General features: G+C 32.6%; 1 long non-coding RNA gene across 5 annotated transcripts; it reads right to left on the bottom strand.

Moving 5' to 3' along the window:
* Positions 1-9,974: 9,974 nt before the first annotated feature.
* On the bottom strand, positions 9,975-16,746 carry LOC146925484 (uncharacterized). 5 transcript variants are annotated; one of them, XR_015010521.1, is made up of 7 exons: positions 16,273-16,746; positions 15,970-16,098; positions 15,361-15,765; positions 13,936-14,033; positions 10,867-10,975; positions 10,518-10,679; positions 9,975-10,416 (listed from the first exon to the last, which is right to left on the bottom strand). It is a non-coding gene; the product is annotated as an uncharacterized LOC146925484 (long non-coding RNA). The 5 variants fall into 5 exon arrangements; XR_015010523.1 differs by having other exon boundaries at positions 9,975-10,315; XR_015010522.1 differs by having other exon boundaries at positions 10,873-10,975.
* Positions 16,747-20,669: the final 3,923 nt, after the last annotated feature.

Raw genomic sequence — 20,669 nt, 5'->3', positions numbered from 1 at the left:
GCTTTTAAATGAGTTTAAAGGATGGCAAGATACGGTAGACTCAAATGTCGCTTTTAATGCCGAAAAATTATGGAGAATAATGAATCTATCCATATGTAATCCTTGTTACATAGAAAATTATATTTGTGAATTCTCACAATTATATTATGATCTAAACAAAGACACTAGAGAAAACCAAAAGGTTGTCGAATTATTTTACCAAAAATTACCTATGGCAATGTCCCAAATAATCCAAACTGAATTTAACAGTGCAGTATCTTCAGGAAAGGTTAAAGATACTTTAGGAGCTAGAATTTCTATCCTTAGAAATTGGATGCAAGAACAATGCCTAAAGAAACAATCAAAAAGAGATGCACGAATAGGATTGTGCTGTGATAGAATCCAAGGTAGAATTGGAGCATATGGTTGTGAAAAAACTAGGAGAAAAAGAAAATACCCTAGAAGAAAGAAATTTAAGAAATTTTCCTATGACAAAAAGAAACATAGGAAGAAAAGATTCTATAGAAAAAAGAGGGAGTATCCTAGAAAAAATAAAACCTGTCCTAAAGGTAAAAAATCATGCACATGCTGGTTATGTCATGAAACAGGACATTATGCGAATGAATGTCCAAAGAAAGTTTCTAAAGAAAAGAAACAAGTTTTAAACATGATCTATAGAATAGGTTATGAACCAGTAGAATCAGATTCAGATTCAGATTGGGAGCAACAAAGTTTCTATGAACTCTGCACAGATTCCGAAGATGAGCAAAACCAAAATTTTGAGTAAAGGAAACCCTAGTGCTACCTTTATCAAAATAAAACTTCGTAAGAAGGAAATTTTAGCCTATTTAGATACAGGCGCAACATTATGTTTTGGAAAACGAAACATATCAAAAAATTGGGAAAGATTAGGAAAACCCAAAGAAATAATTGTTGCAGATAAGTCAAAACATCAAATATGGTTTGTTTTGAGAGATATCTCAATTACTATAGAAGGTCATGAATTCTTCATACCAACAATTTATCTCCATGATTCAGGATTAGATTTAATCATTGGAAATAACTTTTTAAAATTATATGCACCGTTTGTGCAAAATGTTAAAACTATTTCTTTACTTTGGAAAAATTTAGCAAACCCCAAAGAAAAGACAAAAGTTATAACAACAAAAATTATAACTAGAAATGAGATTATTCAATTAATTTCTGAAAACCTTATAAACCTAAAGAGTATTTGGGAGGATAGAAAATTATTTTTAAATCTTGAAGAAATAGAACAAAAACTTGATGCTGTATGTTCAGAAGATCCTTTGGATAATCTGAAAAACACAAATCATGAACTTGTTACTATCAAATTACGAGATCCTAATAAGGAGATTAATGTAAAATACAAAATGCCTTATTCAGTTCAAGATAAAATAGAATTTCAAAAGGATATAAAAGAACTTCAAGAAAAGAAGTTAATTACTCCATCTGCAAGTCCACATTCAGCACCCGCTTTTTATGTGACAAATCACAATGAAATAAAAAGAGGAAAAGCTAGAATGGTGATAAATTATAAGAAACTCAATGATGCTACAATCGGAGATTCTTATAAATTACCACGAAAGGATTATATTTTGCAAAAAATAAAAGGATGTGATTGGTTTTCATCTTTTGATGCAAAATCAGGATACTATCAAATCAGACTTTCAGAAGAAACTAAGCCTTTAACAGCTTTTTCATGTCCACAAGGTCATTACCAATGGAATGTCCTTCCGTTTGGACTAAAACAAGCACCATCTATATACCAAAGATTTATGGATAATGCTCTTAGAGGATTAGAACATATATGTTTGGCATATATTGATGATATTTTAGTTTTTACAAAAGGAACTAAAGAACAACATCTTAAAGATGTAGAAATTGTTTTAAACAGAATTTCAGAAAAGGGAATTGTTATTTCAAAAAAGAAATCACAATTAGCCAAAAAGGAAATCGAGTATTTAGGCCTTATTTTTAAAGAAAATGGCACCCTCGATTTATCCCCACATGTTCAGGAAAAGATTCAAGCTTTCCCTGATGAATTGAAAGATCGAAAACAAATTCAAAGATTCTTAGGATGTTTGAATTATATTGCCAATGAAGGATTTTTCAAAAATTTGGCAACTGAAAGAAAGATTTTACAGAAAAAGATATCTGAGAAGGTTCCATGGTCATGGACTGAACAAGATACTCTAACTGTAAAAACTATTAAAAGAAAAATTAAAGTTTTACCCAGCTTATACAATCCAACAGAAAATGATTTTTTAATTGTTGAGATTGATGCTGATAAAACAACCTGGGCAGGTTGTATGAGAGCTCTACCTAATGGTAAAGCGATACTGAATCTTGATGATTCGGGAAACTATGTTGATGATGTAACCCATCAACAAGGAATGAAAGATGTTGGAGTAACCCAGTATGCTAAGTCTAGTAGCTCGAAAGAGAAATTGGACAAACTATCTGATTCATCAGAAAAATTAGTATCAAAAGATACTAAGATTGATTATTCTTATGAAAATATTAAAAATAAGATAAAAGATGAAGATCTTTTACTTTGTAAATACGTTTCAGGATCATTTACAGATACCGAAACAAGATATCCGATTCATGAATTAGAAACATTGAGTTGTGTTAAAGTTTTAACAAAATGGCAAATGGAATTAATTCCAACCAGATTTTTATTAAGAACAGATTCCAAATATGTAACCGGATTTTGGAAATATGACCTTCGTGTCAATTATAAATATGGAAGACTTGTAAGATGGCAGATGAAACTTCAACCGTTTCACCCATATATTGAATATATAAAATCTGAAAAGAATTGCTTTGCAGATGCATTGACAAGAGAATGGAAGCAGCTATAAAGACATTACAGAATTCTCTCAGGCAAAAGCAGGAGCAAATTGCCTCTGCAAAAAATCGTCTAGAAACTCTTCTTTCTGAAGACGGGGAGATGATATTAACAATTCAAAACCTTGAAAAACTGTGCAAAAAAGAAACATCAACAGTTTCAGAATCCAAAAATACTGAAAACTGGGATCTGCTAGGGCAAGATTCTGGAAAATTCAACTACTATGTAAAATATTCAGCTCCAAAAGAGTCAAATATCCCAATTGAGTCAATAGAACCAAAAGGATGGAAATCTTCAACAACCCCAGCAACTGTCCTTGCAGATTTACCAAAAACATCTTGGGCTGATAAAGTCGAAGAAGATGAAAGAAAAAATGGAAAAGAAAAAGAATCCATTGATCAACAAACAAGCCAAAAGATTGACAGTCAACTTGGAGGCAAAAAGAAAGCTTATGTGATTTTTGATGGACCTATGAAAGGTATCTACCAAAATTGGGAAACCACAAAGTTACATACAAATGGCAAAAATGTCAGATACAAAGGATACGAGACCCTTGAAGAAGCAAAAACAGCCTACAACGCTGTCTACAAGGAAGTCGCAATTGCAAGCAACATTGTCCAACCATCAAAAATGGAAACCAAGAAGAAAATATCTGTAGATAGAATCATCTATGGAGAAAGTAAATTTGTTAAAGAAGTCACCATTGGAGACTACTACAAAAACTGGAGATGGTTAACCAACTACTCAGAAGAATTAAAAACAGAATGTTTTTATCCTAGCAACAACGGGATAGAGGTAAAAGCCGTAACAGTCCCAGGCGTAGGCAAAGAGTTAGTCAGGTCATTCTATGATTGTGGAATGATTAAAACAATGTATCTTCAAGAAGATGCAGGAAGAAAAATCCATGAACTAGAACTTCTTCCAAAAGATATAGGCGAAATCGCTTATAAGTTCAACAATAGCTTCGCAAAAGGTAAAGAGTTCTTTTTATCTTTTACTTCAACCTATCCATGGTTTGAAGATGATGAAGTTATTAAAGCCAGACACTTAATCAAGATTGGCATTTCAAATCATTCATATCCAACAAATGATGGAAGAGATGTAGATCCAAGACCAGAATGTTTTCTGCATCAAATGGAGAAATTCTACGACACTCTCATCAGATTTGGAGTAAAATTACCAAACTTCAGGGTAATTACTGCAAAGGAAAGCTTTCTAGTCTATAGTGACTCAAGAAAGCAAGCAAGAGAAGAACACCTTCAGCAAATTCTAAAGTTCGAAGAAAACTTTAGCGGGCTTGAAGCAGACTTGGGCCGTTTACCCGACCCAATCCAACAAGAGTGTTGCCGACACTTTCAAAAATACAAAGGACACCAATGCAAGTGGTGCGCAAAGGACATGAATAACGTGGCAGACAAAGAATCATTGTATGACAGTGACGTTTCACCAAACAACGAAGAAAATGTAGAAAATTAGTGGGCATGGGACCCATTTAGAGATAAGCCTTATCTCTAAGGCAATTATGTAACCTATTTTCTTTTTCTTTCTGTCATGTCATTTCTTTTCCGTGTGCTGTAAAGGAAAGGGACGTTGTGCCAACTATGAAGGCCAACTTGTGAGTCTCTCATCCTATAAATAAGGGCCTCGAAGCTCATTTGTATTCACCATGTTTTAAAGCAATATAAGTTATATCGTTTGATATGAGCTTGCCTCTTAGTTTTTAGAACTAGTGGTCCTATAGTGGTAAAACACTATAGCTGAGAATTCTTGAGGTAATACTCTGGAGGAATTCGCCCTGAGTTGGGAAAAACTCAACACAAGCAGAAAAAACTGCTGAAGAAGATCAGATTGCTGAAGCAAAACAACCCATATTTCTGAAGAAAAATCAGGTATGAATTTATCAAGAATTACTATAAAATATGTCTGAAGTTTCATATTTTGAAGGAACATCTAGTTATCATGCTGATAGCATAATAGATAATAAAATCGAAGAAGCAGATTTGTCTTTAACTGCTGAAGAAAATTTTAAAAGAAAGTTTAGTAAACTTAAGGAACTTCTGTCAAGAAAAAATATTCTAAAATTCGGAATAATGGTAGGAGAGGAAGCAATTCCAATCGAAACAACTAATGGAAAAATAGTTATATCAACTATAGATAAACAACAAATCGATAAAAGACTTGGAAAATTTTCTGAGAACGAAAGAAAAAAGATTGGTTATATTCATATATCAACCATTCAAATTCTAATCAAAAGTACCTTCATGAAAGGTATTGATTCACCTCTAGAAATAGCTCTAGAAGATTCTAGAATTAGAAATAAGAAACAAGCAGTAATTGCAAAAGGAAAATGCAATCTAAAATATGGAAAGATAAAATTTGATATAAATTTACAGATGGGATTATCCCTAAAAGATATAGATTTAAATAAATCTATAGTTTTTCATTATAAACTAAAAGATTCAACATTTATGAAAGAGGGTAATCATCCTTTTACAATTTACTACAGAATTAATTATGCTTTGAGTAATTCACATCATAGCATAGAATTCATAGGGAAAGAAACAATTCATATTGATGAATTATTTACACCATTAATTACTTTGGAAACACCAATATTTAAAGATATCACAAGAAATAGTTTTTCTTTGATAGAAGCAGAAAAGAATATGTTTGAAGAAACAGAAAAACCATTGTTTAGAAGCCAAAGTCTTCGAATAACATCACCAAACAGAGATCAAAAGGATTTTAATAAATCATTAAGTTCTCGAACTATATTTGAAGATGATGTCTCATCCTCAAATAACACTTCATTCGAACCCCCTAGGAAGGATTTCGAAATAAGCAGAGAAAAAGAGCTTAAGGATCTGCATGATTCTATAAAAACTCTATCAATACAGGTTAATAAGATTAATCAAAGACTATAAAAAGTCAAAATGCCTGGATTAAATCTAAAAACAGAGTTACAACTTTATAAGCAAAAACTAGAAGAAATAATTTCTGAAATAAATTATCAAAATACAAGAATTATGTTAAAACAAATTCTTTTTGCTTCACAAGATTTAATAATCTACCATGTAGATTCTATTTCTAAGTTATTAGAAGAAATAGAAGATTTGAATACTCTTACAAGTATTCAGCAGGAAAAAGCAAAAATGCTTTTAGAACCCTTTCAAGGTCTAGAAAAAATCGAAAAAAATGTTAAAACAAATAAAAACTGATCAAATGTTAGAACAAGAAAACCTCCGCTGGAGAATTAACAACTAGATATGCCTGGATTAGATCTTATAACAGAATTAAGACTCTTCAAGAAAAGGCTAGAAGACATAGTCTCTGAAATAGAATTGTATTATGAAAGAATTGTCTTTAAACAAACTCTTTACAATTCTAGAGAATTTGTTATATATCATATAGAATATATTGAAGATCTATTAAAAGATACAGAAGATTTAGAAAATCTTACTCAGATACAAAAACAAAGAGCTAAAACACTCTTAAAACCTTTTCAAGGATTATTTAAAATCGAACAAATGTTAAAAGAAGTTCGAGAAAATTCCGCAGAAAACCCCAATCCAAACCTGGTATCAGAGCCGGAAACACAATCCTAAGGGATAAACATGAAAATAAAAATAAAAAAGAAATTAAAAAATATTTTTTATATAAAACAAAAGCTTTTTAAAATCGTTTTTCCAAATAACCGATTTAAAAAGACATCCACGTGGCACTCTCCCATTAAGCCACATAAGCGACTTTTCCAGAAAAGTCATAAAAACAACTGCACCATAGCAGTCCCCTTTTAAATAATAGGAATCTAATATCAATACTTTGATTTATACAACAGTAGATCCAAGCTGCACAATACTAAACTATACATATGCTTCGAAATATGCACTTGAGCTATAATAAGTGGTCGAATCAGAATGTAAAAATGGAAACATAAAGAGAGAAATAGTACTAAGTTGTCAACTTTCAATGTGATGAAAAGTTTCTTCTTAATTTATAGTACATACTGAAATTAAAGTGATTTCATCAGGCCAGGAAATTGTAAAGCTAGTTATAAAAATAGAGATATTCCCATCATCAAAATTTGAAGCGAGCATAGATGAAAATATTGTTTGGTGTGTTCAGTTCGTTAACTTGATTGATTGGTATAGAGACACTTATGTAGATCTGTTGGAAAATATAAGAGAAAAGCAATAGAAATTATCAAACCCTCGTTGAGGTCCAGAAATAATGCAAAATAAAAAAAGGGGCGTACCAACGAAGTCGACAAATAGAATAATCAAGGCTGAGATGACGTTGGATTGGAGACCGGAATGATGATTCAGTGTAGCATAATCAAACTGGGTGTGGTCTAGCATGAAGAAATGAAGGGTGTGTTTGTGACAAAGGATCTAATGGCGCGACATTCATGAGGATGGATCGACGTTGAACGAAGGGCGAGACGACATTGAAAGGGAAGAACGATTCATGATGGTCATACGCAGCTGAATGAAAATTTGAAAATTGTTGATCTAAGAGAGTGTGGCTTTTGATTTAGGAGGATGGATTCTTTGGTTTGTTCTCGCATGGCTGTAACTATATTCTGCAGAGAGATGAGTCCAAGAGGGAGGGACCATTTCTTCTCATTTTGACAACTTCACCTCTCAGTGTTTTTTTTTTCTTTCCAAATTCAACCTCTCTTCTCTCTTCTCTGCTACCACTCCATCTGTATCCTTCCCCTAATTCTCATATCTTTCATTTCTTTCTTTTCTTATTTCAATTCACCAAATATTCTTATTCAGCAACATATATAAATGAGTGAGGGAGCATTTCCAAATTATTTATGTAGTTGCTCTTAGGGTGAACATGAGTCTGTTAGAACAACTTATTTGAATTTACCATGTCATAAGCACTTGTGAGATTAATTGAGAGAGCTTATGTATACATGCAATTTATAACATACTCATAGACTCTCCATAATAACTTATGTGTATGTTTGAGTCCATTTTTGAGGAGGCAAAAATCGATTCTAGAGGTGTAGAATTGATTGGCTGGTTGATTGGTTGTTTGATCAGCTGATGAAAGCAGTCTTCATTTATTTTTTACTTGTCCTTGTAGAAAAAACAATTGTAATATGTCTGATATGGCTCTTTCTATCAGCACAGTGTTGGGTAAAGGTTTGGATTGCAGTGGTACTATTTTTCGAGTATTGCAGTTATAGTCTAATGGTGATTCAACGCTCTTTGCTTGTGTTTTACAGAGTATTTGGAAACAACGCAACAATAGGGTTTTGGAATGATGTTATGGATGCTCGATGCTTGGTTTTAGAACGAGCATCATCCTTATTATTTGAATGGGAGGAAGCTCGAGAAACTAGGGTAAGCCAAAAATCTGTTACGAACCATGAGAATAAAGTTGGTATCGGAATATGTATTAGGGATGAGGATAGACGGAATGGCATAATACTAAGTGTGATCTGCACGTGGGAGAGACCTTGGGCTTGTTGTCGGCTCTTCAGTGGGTTCATGAACTAAGCTTAGGACCTATAGATTTTGTGGTAGATTCAAATAAAGTGGTTGATAGTGTTGCTTCCAATAAGCATGAATATGCGACAAAATTTGGTTAGCATTATAGGACCTATAGATTTTGTGGTAGATTCAAATAAAGTGGTTGATAGTGTTGCTTCCAATAAGCATGAATATGCGACAAAATTTGGTTAGCATTATATATGAATGTAAAACTTTGCTTAGTTATTTTTATGAAAACTCTAGTGTTGAGTTTGTGCGGTAGCCAAGTAAATGCGGTTGCCCATGAGTTAGCTAACACTGTCACATTCGGAGCTAGCTTCTACATCTTGGTTAATCCACCAAATTGTAATGAACACTTTTATTAATGCAATGACAAAAAATTTCTTCGATAGAAAATAACTTGCTATAACAGGTTAATTCAAACTTGTAACATTACGAATGAAAGTTGCAAAAATAGGTCAATCAATTCACGAGGTCCAACAAATAACCTGGAATCATATTAAAGTTGGGGACCCCTAGACCAAAGTCCCGGATACACCATTGTTTGATTTTCTAACCAAACTATTATGTTTTATTATTATTTCTTAGATTTCACATTTAATTAGTAGCATTTTATTATAATATTTTATATTTATATAATTTTCATAGTTACATATTTTTTCTTTCATCTCAGGTTATGTATTTGTTTTGTATTTGTTTTAAAAGTAAAAAAATCTATAGTTTATCTCTTTTTTTTTTGTTTAAAATTCTTTTAGCAAAATTAGTTATAAAGTTCTAAAAAGTTGTTACTAATTACTTGTCAATTTTTTTTTTTTTGAAGAATACTAATTACTTGCCAATTGCCACTAGGTCTACGAACAAAAAAACTTGTAGATTTTTTTTTTTTTACAATTAAAAAAACCTATAAACTATAAACTTGTTAATCATATCATGTTTGGAGATTGAGGTACTTCTTAGTAATGCTTTCGTTTGTAACTTTGTTTGCGTTTAGGGCTGTAATGCATGGTAACGAATTAAAGTCTAAAGTCTCACACTACAACATATAATTGAGATCTAGTAACAATTTTAACTAATCATGAAAAATGTTCTTTCAACAAACAAAAAAAAAAAAAAACTAAATCAAGAAAAATGTTAAAGATTAAAGTACATATAAACAATTTATAGATAAAGTACATGTTACTAAAGAGCTTCAGTAACAATTTATAGTATTTTTTAAAGAGTAACAGTTTATAGTACTATTAGTAACGGGTGAGCATAGCTCAGTTGATTGCCGGGGTTCAAACCCCGACCACTACCGGAAAAAAAATGTTACATATTTATATTACATATTTATACTTTTGTAACACTTTTTGCATGACCAGTAACAATAAAATATTGTGAAATTTATAATTTTCGAAAAGATGCAAAAACTGTCGAAAAGTAATCTAGACTTTCAAACTTGCACTTCCTTAGACTTCATTCATTTTTAAATTATCCAACAATATGTGAAGATCAAACTTCATTCTAGATTTGCAACCCCAAACATAATGGAAATGAACTATGCAACACAATTTCTATTACAAACTAAAACTATTACAAGTTTTCATCCAATAAAGCATGTAAAGTTAAGAAGAATAATGTATAAGAAACCTTCATTATGTAGGTATCAAAACTATATATCTAGGTACAAATGTAACCCAAAAAAAATCTATATATCTAGGTTCTGTTTTAATTTCCATTATGAAATATGCATTGATAAGACTAGTTTCACAAACTGCTCATCAAAGAACAGTATTCCCTTTGAATAATTTTCACCGAGGAAAATAAATATTGTACGAGCAAGTTATGGTCTCTGGAGATGAAAAAAGAACTCAATTGTAGACCATGTATTTGGAAGTTTCACCCTTTGATGACTCTATTCACTGCATCAAGTATTTCTCTTTTACAATCTTCCTTCGAGCACAGATAGCATACAAACCTATTTCAGTGCAAACACTCCTTGAAAGAACAAAAAGTTTGTATATTGCCGAGAAAAGAAAGCAAGTTGCAAAAATTCCTCAAAACCAGAACACATTTTGCCTAGAAAAGATATATAAGCCAGAATACTTAAATACTTACAAAAGATTGATGGTCAGAAGGTAAAAGCTAAATTAAAAACTGTCTAGTTAAGATGTTCTTACCAATGGAGTTTGGGAAAAGCCGGGATTGGAGCTCAAAACGGATATCCCTTTCCCAGTTTATGGTTCTTGTGTGTATCTTGAATATTTTTGTCCTGCTCTAAATTAGGAAGGCCAAATTAAACTTGATGATCTAATCTCCGAGGCCGCAATAGTGCTGGATGTCTGGCCGAAAAATAGTGCACAAAAAGCCATTAGCTATATGGTCAATCATACCATGAAACAAAAGTGTACAGGGACCACACCGAAAGAGAACACGTAACAAAACTGCAACATAGATCACTGGACCCTCTTCTACATGACAGAAAAATCTATAATTGCTGAGCCAAACAAACGATAGGCTGCACTTTACCTCTACCTCTGCTATCACAATCTGCATCACCGGTTCTGCTGCAATTTTGGGCAGAATTCAAACTTTCCCACATTGATTGTATCTGGTTGCAGATTTGAGCCGCAATTGACTGTTATTGGTTAAAGTGTTTTGTGTTTTGCCATATATACCATGAATAAGAATCAAAACACGACTAACATGAGAACTAAATAATAAAAACATGAGAATAAACCTTTCAATTTTTAATTGAAACACAGCATGCTAGTGTAATATAGTTCTATTAGCTGAAAACAAATCTCAAATCAATTTTATCAAAAACAAAACCATATCAATTAAGAGAGGCAACAACAACCAATCATTTCATGCCACGTGGCACCAATACCAATATTTGTCCAAAGTGCAGGGACCAATACCAATATTTTTACAAAGTGCAGGGACCAATGCCAAACAAAAAAAAGTGCAGGGATCAATGCCAATATTTTTACAAAGTGCAGGGACCAATGCCAAACAAAAAAAAGTGCAGGGACCAATGCCAAAATCTGTTGAAAGTGCAGGGACCAATTACACATTTAAACCTTAAATATATAAGCATTTATAGACTATGAGAATAAAAGGAAACATGCATTTCATTTATAATTTTTGGATTGAATTCCCAGGTATGTTAGATATGAGGACGGTGGTCAACTAACTGAAGATGTAAGGAGAATGACGTACAGTGTGGTGCTTTTCTATGAAGTAAAGAAAACACACACATCTATGTTCAACACACTTTTGCAAGTCTCTTATTTGATGGGAAACTAACTGATGGACAAGAAAGAACTATGAATATTTGAAATACTGTGATTATCATAACTTAAAACCATGGCACTGAGCATGTAATAAGTGGTCTATCAAGAAAATGTACCATGCAAGCTGCTCACGGCCGGGTAATGCAAGAAGTAAGAAGGCATTTCAGGCCAAAATTGTTGGATAGACTCGACGAAGTTGTTGTACTTGAAATGCCTTCTTACTTCTTACTGAAAGGAATTGAATTGATAGTGACACATGCAGCATATGATTTTATACTTACTGAAAGTTATGATGCGGTAGGTGGTGTTACATTATATCTATCATTTTGTTATAGGATACCCCAGAAAATATAGTAAGTGGCTAACAATACTAACTACTTATGTGTGGTGCTAAACTAATTTGAAGGTGTATAGAGAAGAAGGGGGTGACAATGACATAGCTGTCTAGGATGCTCATATGGGAAGAAATTATTGAGAATGCAATGGTTTATATAAATGTTGGTAAGTAAAGTAACTTGGAATACCATATAGAAAATAATGTATGGATTGTTAATGGTGAAACTGGCGTAAAGTCAGGTATTTTGATTCATATACCAAAAAGTGAGGTTTTTTAGGCAGTCGAGAAAAGTAAAATAGAGGAAATACATGATGATGAAATGGAAGAGTGAATTTAGTGTAACTGTAATGAAGTTTTTATTGTGGATATAATTATTCGTATTTAACTTTGTGTTGTTTCCTTCTAAGAGGGTGTGATGGAATGGATTTGGTGTAGTTTAAGTTTTATCAATCTAAAAGGGAAACTCAAATTAAATTGGTTTTCTTTTCTTGACATGTTAGTAGTTAGTTGTTAAATTAATTTTACTCATTTGTCTGGATTTGAATCCAAAACTCCAGCTCTTTATCCCTTAGTTGAAACCAGTTGAGCTACCCAACCTCCTCCATGTTAGTGGGATTTGTATTTTCAAGACAAAAGTTTCTTTTATGCATTCCTTAAACAATGTCAATGGACACGTGTTAGCAAAACCCTTTATTTTATTAGTAAAAAATAGGTTTGATTGCAATATTGATCCCACTATTTTCATCGATTTGAGGAATTAGTCCTCCACTTAAAATCACCAAGTTACGGTCCCTCCATCAGATTTTTTTATTACATTTTTTTAATTAAAATTGATGTTTTGACATATTTTAATGAGGTGACATACGACATGATGATAGCAAATTGTCAATACTCATGAAGTACAAAAATCTCATGGAGGAATGACGTAACTAATGATTTTAAAAAAGGTTAGACCACTCACTACAAGAAAACTGCGTTTTAGCGTCGGCCTAAATCCCACTCTAAGTGGGTGAAAACCGACGCTAACACTGGTTTAGAGTCGGATTAGCGCCGGTGTCGGGGGCAGGCTAAAAAACTCGAAGCAAATGGATAGCGTCCGCTGTTTGACCTCCGAGACTAGGCTAGCGTCGGTTAAGCCGAGTTAAAATCCGACTCTACAGTGATCCGAGGCTAATAATTCCAACATCTGAAAAGTCAACCAAATCATGTAGAGTGAGCTAAACCGACGCTAAATGATTCATTTAGAGTCGCACACGCAAACTCTAAAGTCAACATTTAAGTAGTCAACGAAATTTTATAGAGTCGGCCACTCCGATGCTAAAGTCAATTTTCAAAAGTCTATAAAAATTCATAGAGTCGGTTTGGCCGACGCTAAATGATTTACAGAAAATTTGAATATTTCGTTGACTTTATTCCCTCATTGTAATAATAAACCAGTTAACACATCAGAGCTAACACCATTATCCAACAATTGTAATATCATAAAATCAAATGTCTGTTGGAGCACTTAGGAAGAGAATTTTTTATCACAAAAATAACACATGCTAGGGAAACTTTTTATACTCACATTTTTCTGTTTTGCATTTCAGCACTGGAAACTCTTTATATTCACGTTTTTCTGTTTGTCGGTAAAAGGTGCAGTGCTAGGGGTTTGAACAAATGTTTACTACATACACAATCATAATCCTAAATCAAAGATATCAAGTGATTATTTGAGCAGATGTAATTTCAAACAACTACATTAATCTAACAGAAAGTTAAATAATGTACATAATGAAGACATGACATATCGTATTGCATAAAGACACATATCGTATTGCATAAAGACAGAAATCTTAGAAATAGTCACACATGTAACTTGTAAGAATCCACATTTTCATTTGTTGGTTTTCAATTTGCAGTATCCACACAGTCCTGTAGTTCATGTTCCATTCGAAAGAACAGAGATTAAAAGATAGGACCTACCTTTGGTTCCAATTTGCAATGTATTAAGATTTTCTTTTTTACTTGCTTTCACCAGAGACAATGTAGAAAGCTTTTCTTTATTACTTGTTTTCCCCAACCTGAAATAATAATTGCAGTTATTAGAATGATTTTTTAGCAAATATTAAAAGCAAATATGATAAGAAGGATAAACTAGCTATGGACCGAAATTTAAATGCTCCGAAATATATCGACATTACAATGATACACTACTATTCGCTCATGACTGAACCAAAATAACATAACCGAAACATGCTCACACAAACTTAGAGAGATTCGTTCAGACCATATATAGATTGATAAGAGAGTTTCCGATAGTTGAATGAATGGAAGTGGTATGGTCATAGCATCTATTTATACTAGTTTTAAAAATTGATGAGACAAAAGGATTTTGTCGTGGCATCCCTCAATTGATCCAAGAGAAAAGCATAGAAGGAGGTGTTAATACTTGTTGATTGGTGAGTCAATTTATAAATTATTTAATATTATAAACTGAACTGATTTTCTGATAACTGAGTTAATCCTCAACTCCACTACTGACGAGGAGCTAGAGAGGAATAACTTATCTTAACTGATTTTCTTACAATGGTAATATTTCTGATTATGATAATAAAGACGAAGTGAAACTTGTCTTTAACTTGTAATTAATCTGATAATTCTAATATTTTCCTGTGTCTAATCACACTAACCTATTCAGGTTCTAGACATATCGTTGTCATATGTCATTCCTAAAAGGCTGTAAGATTTTCCCCATATCCTGATAAAACTAACTTCGACTAATTAAGCCGAAATTCCATAATTAAAGTTCCTTATCTAATATGTTTCCCATGAATTGCTTTTATGCATATATCTAATATGTTTCTTGTTCATATCTGAATACTCTAGCCTCGACTATCTAAGTCAAGATTTTTCACTAGGAACATCCCACTTTCTAAGGGTTAATGTCTACCCAGTCATAATGTATTTATACAGAAATAACTCTCTCAAATGCAAGAACATTGATTTCGTGTATAATGCTTGATTCATGCCCTTTTAAAATGTGTTTTGGAATCAAAAGATGAGTCCGTATTTATTTCAAAGTTTCCGGAGTCAAATGTAGTGAAAAACAATGCACTTTTTATGCTTAAGGTGGCTAATCGATTACCATATATGGCTAATCGATTAGCCTAGTTGAAAAATGGTTCTTGCACTGCCTTTCCTACAGAACTCACATTTATAATTTTCTTTTCATTTCAAAACCAACAGAAAACAACTTATAGGCATGGAAATCAAACATGTAACATCCAAACAATATATTGCATTCATTTGGGAAAATAACTAATCATGCATAACAACCTAAATTCATGTTATCTCACACATTCACACATAAAATAACCGCAAAGGTGGGAACTAACTAAAGGAACTCACCTCAATAGCAATATCGTCTCGCCCAAGAGTTTCCACGGTTCAAAGTTCCGCCAAGTTTCTTATTTTCTTCCAAGATTCCTAGAGACCCAATCAAAACCTTTACAATCAGCTCCTTTAAACTCTCCTAAGCCTCCATGAATCAGAGCAACATGAGACGACAATCCCCACCTTCCGAACATCACACTACCGTTCCGTATAGCTCACTTACGCCAAAACCCGCAGGATACACCCTGCAATTTCCAGTAACAGTACCTTCGACTTCAAACGTGTTTTCTGAACTCATTATTAATCGTAACGATGTCGAATTTGTACCGAAATCGAAGGGAATTGAGTCAGCATTCTAAAAATTCAACAATCACTCCAATCAGGTCCACACAGCAAGAGGTATGGCCCAAATACGAAAACCTGTCCATACGAAATTTTAACTAACATTTCATAAAACTCAACCGTAACCAATTTAACAATAGCGATTAATTTCAACAACAACACCAATCCAAAATCTCACAACAACAGTCCATTTTAAGGTTGTTAGATAACTATTTCATCCCAATATCACCAACATCAATCCAACTCTATAAATTTCAAATTCAAGCTTAATAGAGAACTTACCTCAAGAGTAGCTTTCACTTTATGTCAAAAGCCCCAAATCATTAAATCTCCAAAAATATTTTAAGTTGTTTCAAGTTTCTAGCATTCCTTCAAAGCTTCTGGTCCTTCACCAATCTTTTACTTCAGCCCCTATTAATCCATCACACACATTTCTTGAGCATTCAATCCCAATAATCCAATTTACAATGAATGATCATGTAGTTGACATATGGGCTAAAAATACCCATTTACGTGATCATATAATCAGATATCTAAATCCAACAAAGTTTTATAATTAACAAACAAACTTTACTAGCAACTCACCTTCACTTGAAAGTTCAAGGAAACCCTTTGAAAGAAACTCCCAATTTTACCCTTTTTTCCAAAACCTCATTGTTTCTTATAATTCTTCTTGTTTCAGCTCCATACCCAACTTTAGTTTCTAAACTTTCCTGCTGTCTCTTTGCTTCTAATGCCAATCCAAACCACAATTTCTTAGCTAAACACATATGCAAAACCATTATCAAGCTTTGTGTATCAAATCTCCCAAAAGATAGTGTGGAAAAGGGGATACAGCCAAGGCTAAGGGAAAGAGGAACCAAGTACTTTAGCGTGATTAAATGTTACAAGAATCATGAATTTGTAAATGCATGTTGGTTTGATCTTGGAGGATTGGTTTTTTTTTTTGGTTACATCTTGGAGGATTGGTGAGGTAAGTGGATTTTTGGTGGTTTGGAATGGATAGCCGAGAGAGAAAAAGGAGAAGGAGGGAGTATGTTTACGTGAGGGAAAAAGAAGGAAGGAAAATATCTTGATTGCTTAGTCCTTTGAATAGGTCACGTAAACAAAATATAGCCCTTGGATCAACTTAAATAACATGTGCTTCTAATTTAAGCCATTCATTCTTACTACTCACAATCATATTAAATTAATATCATATCAAGATATTTTAGATATTCTCTCTTCTATGCCACCTCATTAGCTTGGTCCTAAAAAGTCTAATGTACAATTTGTCATTTTGCCCTTCAAGGGAAAACACACAATTATCATTCTTTAATTCATAACCACTTAATCCCTCAAGTCCGTTAAGGTAGTGTGTGAGATATTTACCAAATATCGTCACGCATTTCTAAATAAATAGTTAATCCTTCGAAAATTATTTTCATCTGTTTAACTGATACAACAATCTATTTAAAATTACGCGGGATATTACAGTTCTTGAAACGTGACTAATTTTTTTCAAGGCTTTGAAGCATTACAATTAACTCACCATGTAGTTACATACTTGGAAGTAATTCTAGTATCTATTATAATTAATGAACGAGGCAAACAAATAAAATTCTAAGTTCTATAGTGGTAAAACTAGCAAGGCCAAAACATATTTAGCATTATCAAGAACACAATACACTTAAACCAAAACACGAAAAATAGAAACAAGTAGGCAGCCTATTTAAGTTCACAAGTTTAAGAATCTTACAATTTCAAGCTCTCTAGCTGTTCATATGCTTAAACCTGAGCACATAGCAGCAAGAGTCACAACTTTAAAATGTGTTCTCCATAAAAGGCACAAAAAGTTCATACATTTTCACAAAACCATCTAGGATAATTATTTAACTAGCCTAAACTCAAATCTGGTATACAAACAGGGAGCCTAACTTACACTCCTTTGGCTAATATATAAATCTTACAAGGGAAATTGGTTGTGTTTGTGCTTGTGCCTAACTCACACTCTTGTAATTAGTTGTGCTTGGCTATCAAACCTTGTTTAACAATACTACTTTTTTAAAAAAAAAAAAAAAAAAAAAGTGGAACCACATAAATTATCACCATTCAAAACAATACTTATCATCACTAATTTCAAAACCTGTTTACTAGATCTGACAACAATACTTCCTTGCTTGTTATGAAGATCATTGTACAGAAGACATCCATTAAGAAACACTCATCATATGAGGAGCAAGAGACTTGTAAACAAGCCTTTACTAAAATAACATGTGACCACACAAACAAATTGGACTTTACTACTTTAGATAAATTAAATCATGGTAAAAATATCAGATTGAAATTTGCTACTTTTATAACTCGTCTGTGCTCATCTTTAACAAAACAGATGGCAGACTGTAACATTCAGTAATTGTAGTCGGAGAGGAAGAAGGCAAGGAAATCAAACAGTATGGATTAACAAGTAAAAAAAGCTACTGCCATATTACCTTTTCCAAATACAAGGTTGGGAATTAAATCATCTCCTATAGTAGTAGCATGTTCAACAAGAGTGTGACAATTAAGTAAACATTAAGGCAACACAAGTAAAACTAATGAGGCGGTACCTGTGTTTTGTGTACTTTAAGTAGCATTTCATCAAGCTCATCGACACACCTGAATAGGAAGTGATAAAACATTGCGAAGTTTTGACACAATTAAATTGAATTCAAACAATTTAATGATGAAAACTTGACCATACGGAACAGACCTGACGCCGTACTTATCTTCTAAGAAGAGTGTGAATCAGTAGAGAGTTTTGAAGAGAAGAGATCTTTCCCATCAATCATCACCATATGAAGATTGAAACCGGAAACTGAAACAAATTGTGATTCGATTGATGAATGTGAAGAGATAAATGAACATAAATGATTGATTGAGATACCTACATCTTCAATTGTATAAGCTAACTAAATCCAAGTTATATCAATTTCCAATAGAACTACTTGCTAATGTGTCTCAAAGCTATCCTACAATAACAAAGCAATGATGAAAACAAATTAAACCAAGAGAGTACAAAGCAAAATAAACAACAAAAACCAAAACACACCAGCTTAGATGAAATTAACCCAATAATAAGAGAGCACAAAAAACAAAAAGAAAAGCTTCAAAACAAAAGTGTAGAAAATGTTTTATTGTCACTATTTCTATTTCATATTTTCCATAATAGCTAAGTACCAAAGTGTAAAAAAGGACCACCAAAATAGAGATTGCATACGGCCTACCCAAAATCAACACGAATATTATCAATTAGTCATTCATAATTGCCAAACTTCATTCACAACGGATCTAATTTAAAATAAAAAATAAAATAATAAAAATTTGTATACTGTTAAATGATGTTGCAATGGTTAAAAATCAAATTCTGGGTATGTACCAATCTATTATACCTTTCACTTCTAAAAAATTAATAAAAATCAAAACTCTTAAATAAAAAAATAGACTATAAATACAATAATATCCTCAAATATACAAGTAGCATTAAGAACTCCAAAAAAGTATTTAAAATTATTATTATTTTCAAATTAAATAGATAAAATTGAAGTCCAAGAGATTTATCGAAGGAAATGAGAAAGTGAAAGGAAAGGGAACGAATCAAAGATAGAAGAAAGAATGAACTTCTATAGACAATGAAAAAGCCCTAAATCCCAAACCCCTTTGATATAAACCCTAGAAATTGAACAATAATTACCAGAGACAAACATAGAGACAAGAGACATTGAGTAGCACAACCATGGTGAGGGAGGAGAGCCGTTGGTGGTGATGCAGCGGAATGGATGAGGAAGGATGACGAGATCCGAGTGTGAGAAGAAGAGATGGAAACTGAGGGTAATTGCGTTTTTTTCTTTTCTTTTGAACTATGAGGGAAATTGAGTTGAGTCACGTATATATTATTAAAACGTTAATTAAAATATAAAATACTGTGCTGAGTTATATACCTTTTTTTTGTGTGGTAATTAGGATTTATATATTATTACAAATGAAATCAACACAAATAAAAAGCTTGCCGTAGTGGTAAAAGAGTGAACAAGCCTTGAGGGATCAAGGTTCGATCCCCGCCCATAAGATTTTTTCTAAACCCATAAGATTTTTTCTAAACACATACTATTTTTCTAAAAAATTTAATAAAAAACGGATCAAAACTTAGAGTCGGATGGGCCGATGATAAGTATATAAAAATGGTTTAAAAGAAGTACCATCAATGTTTTAGCAATATAGAGTCGGCCTAGCCGAGGCTATATATTTTTCTAGAAAAAAGGAAAAATAACAAGGGTTTAGCGTAAGCTAAACCGACTCTAAGCCGACGCAAGTAGCGTCGGTGTCGGGGGCCGACGCTAATTTTCGACTCTAAAAAGCAGTTTTCTTGTAGTGACTTCTCTGAATGAGAAAAAAATAGAGGGACCAAAACTGTAATTAAGCATAAAAAATAGAAAAATTTAGATACATATGTATATATTGACATATTATGAGTAAAAAAATTGTAAAAAAATAAAAAATTTAACTATTGAATATTTTTCTCTCAAAAAAAACTATTGAATATTTGTATATTTACATACTACGAAAATTTGTTTTTAGTTTTTCATGAACTAAATTAAGTCTTATTTTTTCTCAAAGACTAAAACTAATTCACTCTAAAAATGAACCCTCTCAAATTTGGAAGTAAACAAATAAATAGATAACGAACAATCAAAAGGACTATATAAAAAATGTAAATGCATAAAGAATGATATGAAGGCATGTTTTTTCATATTCTTTTCTCTCAACATCCTGCAGCTTTAGTCACCCTGCTGACAACAACAATCCAAAGCCTTTAACAATGATTATACAAGGGGTTTAACTGAAGGGTAACTTAGCACAACTTCTTTGGTTGTACACTATTATTTTCTTACTTTAGGGTGGTTTAATATCTGTCTTGATTTACAGTTATTTTGAACCATAATAGTGATATGACATTTATTGAG

Source organism: Medicago sativa, chromosome 5 (assembly GCF_051527215.1).
Source record: "Medicago sativa cultivar Bolivia chromosome 5, Bolivia_mono, whole genome shotgun sequence".
In the NCBI taxonomy this organism is placed as follows: Eukaryota; Viridiplantae; Streptophyta; class Magnoliopsida; order Fabales; family Fabaceae; genus Medicago; species Medicago sativa.
Note: the sequence above shows the minus strand (reverse complement) of the source record. Positions and strands in the feature narration are given on the sequence as shown.